The following is an 8,076-nucleotide window of genomic DNA, read 5'->3' as shown; positions in this document are numbered from 1 at the left end:
CCCCCAGGCTAGCGAGCGTGCTCCAGGAAGGGGGTCAGCCAGACGTGAGGCACCCCCAGGGAGGCAGTCGCAGCCTGGAAGGTGGTCGGCTGCAGGGAGGTGGGTGGCTCAATGCAGGACTGCCCCCTACTGGCCCACCACATCATCTACCTACAAGCTCAAATGTACAGGAGCAGTGTCCCAGCTATATAAAGCAATATACTGTTCAGCTTATTCTTCTCACTCCTGCTTGTTCTTTGCATAATATCTTCCAGGTAATCACTGTATTTGCGAATATTGCTCAGCTTTTGTTCTTTTTTTTCTGTTCTGCGTGTGTTCCTTTTTCTAAGCCTCTCAGTGTTAGGCACAGAGCACCCACCTGCTTTTCATTTGTCCATTCTAATTATGTGGTAAAGAGACTAAAACCACATGCCAAAATAAGTAACACTTCAAATTGATATTTTTAATATTTTGAACCAAAACAAAAAAGGCAGCCTGTCCCAAAACTACTTGGCTGCTCTTCTCTCTGCAGAGGATTTCAGTCTTTGAAATAGCTGATATCTGTCTGTCTTTATCCAGGGGGACTTGTGGCTTGGAATTGTTTTTTATCTTTATTAATGAACTTTTCAGATAACATTTAAAGATGCATCCAGTCCTCTAAAATATACATAAAGACACAAACAGTTATCTTCCATCAGCGGTGCTCTCTCAACTCAAGTCAGTGTCCACAGGAGTCTTGTGTTCTCTTCTTCTTTTGCGGTCAGGGAATTTTGCTTGAGATGGCAAGTTTTTGTGGTCTCCAGTTGTCAGTTGTGTGTAGAGGGTGTTTTGAAACAAGCTTATTGAGCCTATCTTGTTCAAATGAGATTTAATTCATCACCATGGTTATTGGAATTAATTCCAAATTTATGTTCAATGCTTTTTGTATAACTGAGGTTATGCTGCTATTTGTTAAATGCAGTAATATGCATAGAAGCATGAAAAGGAACAGTGTCCCCCTAGAATAGTGACAAAACGATGGCCATTTAGGCCATTTCTTCTGTTCACCATGTGTGGTAAAGGGGCAGGGAACAAAATAGCATTTACTTTCCTGACTTGAAGAAGAGGGCAGGGCAGTGTTAGATGCCTCCTGCTTTTCCTGATGTCTTATGCTTCTGTAGTAGAGCCCTGGCACGCTTAAGAGACTGACACAAGAGGGCAGTCTGTCATTAAGAAACATGCATATTTTTGTTAGCTTACCTTCCAAAAGAAAGCTGTGCGTTGTAGCACAAATCAAGTGAAAAGCTTTTTACTGGAAATTAAATATTCTGCTTTAAGTTAGTGCTAGAGTATGGGAAGCTCAGAATTTCCACGGGGATCCCTGGTGCCATTCGGAGAGTCGCAGGTCAGAGCATTAGTTGATGATTTTTGTCTCCTCATTATCAAAGAGTGTTGTTACATTTCCACAGAAACAAAGCAGTGGGGTTTTTTTTCTTGAAGGTGAGCGTTATTTGAAATTTAGTGCATTGAAGAAATGGAAGCACCTGTTAGTTAGAATAAGTTTTGCTTGCTCTTAAGTGATAATGAAAATTGTACATGAGAAGAAAGTATGTGGTAGTTGTATAAATTTGGCATAAATACTGCACATGCGTTCCTTATGGGGTTCCTTTGGAACATGTTGTTAATGTTCATAGAAAGGAAATAGTCAACAAATGTTTTAAAAGGGCCTAAAACAATGATTTGGAAGGCAGCTGTCAAAGTCCTGTATGGTTCATTTGAAAGATGTTTTAATAAAAATGAGATCTAGCGTGACATCCTTCCATTTCTGAAGATTTTTCAAAGATTACATGAATCACTAGACATACTTATCTAGACATGAAGAATGAAAATGACCCCTACTTCTACATGTGGTTAAAATGATTGGGAATTGGTGAGCTCTAGTCATGCATCCTCCATGTGTCAGTTTTTTCTTTTTACCTTAATTTAAGTTAATACTGTAACTGCTTTGAAGGTAAGAGAGCTAGTAAATAGTCCTTCCAAACATTTTCAAACATACAAACCATCCAGTCTTCCAGGTAAAAGGAAAACATCTGGATGTAATGACAGAGCATCTTGTAGATGCTGATTGCAAATATGTTATCAATCAAACTATTAAAAAGTATTGAAGTGTAAATAGGCTGCCAAGGTATTTTAACTGTTGGGAACCTGCAGGAAATAGTGTCCTCCTGACAGAATACGGGAGAATACTCTGCAAAGTAGAGAACCCTGAGGTATGTGTGGACTTCAGCAAGAAATCACAGGCTTGCGCGGTTCTCGCAACTGAAAAATAGGTATTGATAGAAAAAATACTAAAGGATTTCAACATGATACATCTTCAGAGGAAGTAGTTTGTGAGAGTTCACTGCCAAGAAGCTGGAAAACGTCCATTGAGACCGCCCAGCTTTCAAGATGTACTGAACATATCTCTAGGATAAGCTGGCGAAGTTTGTGTGACTTGAGATGCTCAGGGCTCACTGTAACGAACCACTATGCCAGGCCATTGGGTAGCACTATCCAAAGCAGATCAGTTGACCACAAAAGGTGGCAGTGACAGTGCAAATATTTAAACAAGATCAGATTGAATAGCGTGTGACTGAGCTCCAAGAGAAGAGAGGAGACATGCACCCAATCCTTTACATTTGTGACTAAAATGTTGGTCTTGACATCGGTCTTGCGGTGTTCCCAGCAATAAAAGATGGGGCTGTTTATGTCATTTTGACCCTGACGGAGGTGCATCAGATACTTCAACCTTGAACATGTTTATTCCCAGAGCTGGCAATGGCTGGTTGCAGTTAAATGCAGTGGCCGTTTCCTCCTGTCTTCTTTTCTGAGGCAGAATCAGGATGACTGCTGGTGCTCCGGGAGATGCTGTGAACCAAACTTGGAGTGCTGGATGTTTCTCCCCAACCATTTACTGTTGTCAGGTGCATGACCAATAGTCCCAACCGCAAATTCATAGTATCATAGTGCTTAGGGTCGGAAGGGACCTAAACAGATTGTGAGGTTCGACCCCCTGCCCTGGGCAGGAACGGGTGCTGGGGTCATGTCACCCCAGCCAAACATCTGTTCAGCCTCCTCTTGAAGACCCCCAAGGTAATTCTTGGGCTTCTCCTTGTCTCTTCTCCCCTACACCCTGTAGCAGGAGCAGGGACTAAAAGGAGACTTTACAGATACTTCTGGTCAGTATTTCTTGTCTTCAAAATGTGCTGCAGGAATCACACTGGGACATCTTGCTTGGAGCAGAGGGAGGAAGAAAGCACGCAGGAGCTTCAGCAGTTCTCTCCACTACGGAGTTTGTATATGCTGACGGAGAGACTTTGTGGAGGGGAAATTGTTTTGTGTTTGTTTGCATCTGTAGGTTGACAGTGGTTTTGACCACTTTTCACACAGTGAAAATAATTGCTGTAGTTTTCTGCCAGGGAGTCGGCTGCTTCAGCTTAGTTGTTTTTTTCCCTGCATAAATGCAGCAAGCACCTGCTTGAAACTACCGGGTGCCTGGAAAATCTGGGGCAGTGGATCATTTTAAAAATCTCAGTATCTGTTTAAGGGGATGAAAGGCCAGAAATTAAGTGTTCCCAGCTTATGTAAGGGTCCTGAAAAAATATCCCCAACACTAGAAGGGAAATATGCAGGTGTGCCTTCTGAATGCTTCCTTGTTTCAGGTCCTTGCTGCCGAGTAGTCGTGATTGTTTTGCTGCTGTGGCAAATGCATGTTTTGCCCAGGGAAGTGAATAATTTATCTTTTTCTTGTAGTACTGTTTTCCAGCTGGAAGAAGCAGGGACCTTGATGGATAGATGGGATTTAGCTGTTCAGAAACTACCCTGGAAAGTGCTATCCTAAGAGTACATGTCCTGTCAGCTCAGCATTTCCCTTGAGAACACTGCACTGAGCTCTGTCGTTATTGATCGGGGCCATATCCAAAATCAGCAGACAAGAATTCATGTGTTTGGTTAAACTTGCAGCATAGTGCGTGCGACTTTTTCTCACACACCCACTGTGGATGCAGATTATATTAATCCTTTTTGCTGATGTTTGTGCTGTTGGTAATAATAAGTTTGGGTGGATTTAACTACGCACATGGCACTCATTGAAAAGCTAAGGGTCACACTCTACAGCCACATTAAGCGCGACAAATCAACTCCGACTAACATATCCGCTTTGTCCCTTTGTGGGTTACTGTAGCACTGACTCTCCCGTGGCCCTGCAACAACTCCTATTTGCAAAAATAGAGCCTCTCTTATTCCGGGGCACATGTGTGCCTACCTATGCAGAGGTGCACATGCTTTTCTAGGTTTTCCTCTTGTGCTTTGTGTTGGCCTTATGTAGTGTTTAATTTGATACTTCAATTCTCCCAAGTCTAAATATGAGTCTCTATTAGTGTGTAGACTGCATAATAGTCATCGCTAGGAATACAGGATAAATATAGGTAACTTAGCAGGTGCTCAAAAATCTCTGAGGAGTTGGAGTGACCCAGGGCTAATTGTAATCTGTAGCTCTGGTGGGAGCAGGCAGGAGTGAGGTACAAGGGTAGGCGAGCAAGTGAGAAGCCCTAAACCGAAGGAGGAGGAAAGCAGAGAGAAGAGGAACGTGCTGTCGGTGAAAGAGAGTAGAAGGGAATGAGACACGAGCAGAAGAAATGTAGGAATCTGCTGCAGCTGCAGAATGGTGCTACTGTATTAATAAATAACGCATGTTGAATTCACAGGCGTGGTTAGGGAAAATTAGTTAATGTCTGTACAGTGCTATAAGCAAATAAAGTACCGTGTAAGTGCTAAGTATTATTACTGCTTTCTCAAGGCCCAAAGAGCTCGTCCCTGCTTATCTGTTGTTGCTCAGGCTGAAATGGTCACATGGTGCAGAGAATGATCCACTGAAATCTACACGGTCTCAAACGTGCTGTGGTCCAGATGTTGGTAGGGTGGTTGCATGGTGGACCCTTTTCTATCTTAGACAAAATCAGTTATGCTTGCAAAACATCCTTATTGCAAACCCAGTCATTTTATAAGGAAAAGTATCAGGGGACTGCTAGTGTAATTTTAATTGTCTTTGATGTGATTGGTCTGTTCCTTGTGTTCATTTACTTTTCTTATCGCTTGTTTCTTGTTTCTTTCCCCCTGGCTCTCAACGTATATTTTCTGTTGCCTGATTCTCCTCTTCTCTGCATCTGCTGCCCAGCTTCTGCACCAGTCTTGCAGAGCAGCTATTGTTCATTCAGCTCCATTGCTCATTGTTTGTCCACCTCTCTTGGGTAGTAAGGCATCTCTTCCTTGTTCCCAGGCTGGATGTCTTTTGAAACAACTGGAATGGAAGCATGTGCAAAGCTAGGTGACGTGGAAGCTGTCTGGGCCACAATTTGAGAATTGCTGAATAGGCCCTTCTCAGTTTCTTAAAACTGCTGCTGTGTAACATTCTTTTAAAATGGTTTAATTTGGAGGTAATACAATGTTCTTTGTTCAGTTACCCTACTAGGAGGAGGTCACTTTGTCTTTGTCACCCTATTCTCCTAACTTTAATATAGCTTTGTGACTAAAGTCACTCCTGATGCTGACTACATTTTTTTCCTTGTAGCTAGTTGTAAAGAAAACAGTGAAGACGGAATCTAAGACATGCAAAACCCCCTCTAGTAATCTAGTCAATTTAGAGTGTTTTCCAGATAAGTTTTCCTGTGATGCAATTCAGCTGTCATCCCTATACTGTGTACCTATAACCTAAGGTCAGTGCCTTTATATTGATTGTATCCATATGCTGAACTGGAGCAGGTTGTATGAAGAGCTTGAAGACTGTTGGTTAAAATGTCTCTCTCCTGGGCATTAGCTATAGTATCAGGTAACTTTTTTTTTCTACACAGAGAGCTAAATACTGTCAGTTTTGTCTTTCTTTTCCCCTGTGCAAGCTGACATTCATTTGAAGCAGGGAGCTTGAGTAAAGAATACAGACTTGTGCCCCAACTCTCTTCAAGGAGCTGGAGTAACCCTGTGCTAATGATAACCTGTAGCTCTGGTGTGAGCAGGCAGGAGTAAAAGACAAGGGCTGAGGTTTTTGGTTGTAGCCGTGTTGGTCCAAGGACATAGGCAGGCAAGGTTCACAGATTCCTAGATGCCAGTGTCGGAAGGGACCTCAGTGCATCATCGAGTGCAACCCCCTGCCAGTGGCAGGAGAAAGTGCTGGGGTCACGTGACCCCAGCCAGGTGCTTGTCCAGTCTCCTTCTGAAGACCCCCAAGGTAGGGGAGAGCACCACTTCCCGTGGAAGCCCATTCCAGATTTTGGCAACCCTTACTGTGAAGAAATTCCTTCTGATGTTCAACCTAAATCTGCTCTCTATCATCTTGTGGCCATTGTTTCTGGTTATTTCAAGGAGTGCTGTGGTAAACAGAGCATCTCCTATTTCCTGCTGTCCCCCCCTCCCCAGTGAATTTGTATACTGCCACAAGATCCCCCTCCCTCAGCCTTCTCTTGCGGAGGCTGAAAAGATCCAGGTCCCTCAGCTTTTCCTCATAAGGCCTTCCCAGCAGGCTTCTAACCATAGGAGTAGCCCTCCTCTGGACCCTTTCAAAGTTGTCCACATTGTTCTTGAAGTGCGGCGCCCAGAACTGGACGCAGTACTCCAGCTGCGGCCTGACCAGTGCCGCATAGAGGGGAAGCATCACCTCCCTGAACCTGTTTGTGATGCACCTACTAATGCGTGACAAAGCGTGCTCAGCTCTGCTAATTTCTTCATCACACTGATGACTCATGTTCATCTTGGAGTGGACAACGACTCTGAGATCTCTTTCTGCCACTGTTCTGAGAAGGTCATACCCCAGCCTATAGGAGTGCTGGTGATTCCCTCTCCCTAGGTGCAGCACCTTGCATTTGTCTGCGAACAGAGAACAACAGGATGCAGTTCAACACTTCTCTAACCTGTCCAGGTCTGCCTGGATTCGGTTTCTTCCCATCAGTGTGTTTGCTTTGCCCCATAGTTTGGTGTCATCTGCGAATTTGGACAGAGTGCTTTCCATGCCCTTATCCAGGTCTCTGATGAAGACTTCCTATGCCTGAAGAAGGGTGCTTGTGCCTGAAAGCTTGCAAAGAACATTTTTCCAACTACTCAGTTGGTCTAATAAAAGAGACCACATCTACCCAAAGAACCTTGCTCTACAAGGGCTGAAGCATTTATTTTGGCTCCCTTGGTTTCTAAATGGCTTCTGTAAATGGAAAGATGTTAGGAGCACCACCTTTTAGGGAGGACCTTGCATACACGGTAATCAGCAACTGTCTGCTTGCATCCTTTAGGCAGTGTTTTTCTGCGTGGTGAATTTAGACTCTTTAGTCACAATTTCCTTAGACTTTCAATTTAGGCATCTGGCAGGTATCCCAACTGATTCTCATTTTCTGAGTGCTCACAGATGGCAGGCAGTACAGGCAAAAGCAGCTATAGATCTGATGCTGCTAGGCTGAAGAACTTAGCCAACATGCTAGAAGGCAAGGGTGGGAGGAGGCAAGTAGGTATTCTCGGAGTCTTCCTGAAACTTTCTGTCTTTAATCTTAGAATTAAAAAACAGTTTCTTCCATTGTTGTACAATGTAATAAGAAGTCCTGGTGTGCTTGGAGTGCATTTAGTTTTTCATCTACATCTTGTTTGTTTTGACAGTTTTTCCAGAGTATTTCTATTGGGAACTTCCCCCAGATTTTCAGATTGCACTCACCTGTTACTTGTCCTCCTTTTAGCAGGGTTGTGTGTGCTCCTGGACAGGCTTCCCTGAACAACTGATCTGTGGTGCTCCTCCACCACTTGAAAGGGCTATGTCATTATGAAACAAGGCATTTTTTTTTCTATTTAAGCTGCTGAATGTGATGTATGTAGGATTCATAGGCCCAGGTATTGAATCCAGGTGTGTTGCATCATAGGAAATGATGCACAAAACTACTGAGTGATCACAGCTTGCCTGTCTCCAGATTGTAATAGTAAATATTACCTTAGGATTCAGTTTGTGGCTTTAGTAAAAAAAAAAAAAAAAAAAAAAAATTTTTTTTTTTTTCTCCATTTTTAATAATAAAAAAAAGAAAAAGGGTCCACGTGCTTTTGTGAAAATTATCT

At 43.1% G+C, this 8,076-nt stretch overlaps 1 protein-coding gene across 2 annotated transcripts in view; it reads left to right on the top strand.

Annotated features, from left to right (window-relative positions):
• Window positions 1-8,076, top strand: part of GOSR1 (golgi SNAP receptor complex member 1) — a 62,191-nt gene that overhangs the window by 13,085 nt on the left and 41,030 nt on the right. The gene's annotated exons all lie outside the window — the stretch shown is intronic.

Source organism: Gavialis gangeticus, unplaced genomic scaffold, assembly GCF_001723915.1.
Source record: "Gavialis gangeticus isolate Ggan-Ray unplaced genomic scaffold, GavGan_comp1, whole genome shotgun sequence".
In the NCBI taxonomy this organism is placed as follows: Eukaryota; Metazoa; Chordata; order Crocodylia; family Gavialidae; genus Gavialis; species Gavialis gangeticus.
The sequence above is the reverse complement of the archived record's forward strand: the minus strand, read 5'-3'. Positions and strand labels throughout refer to the sequence as shown.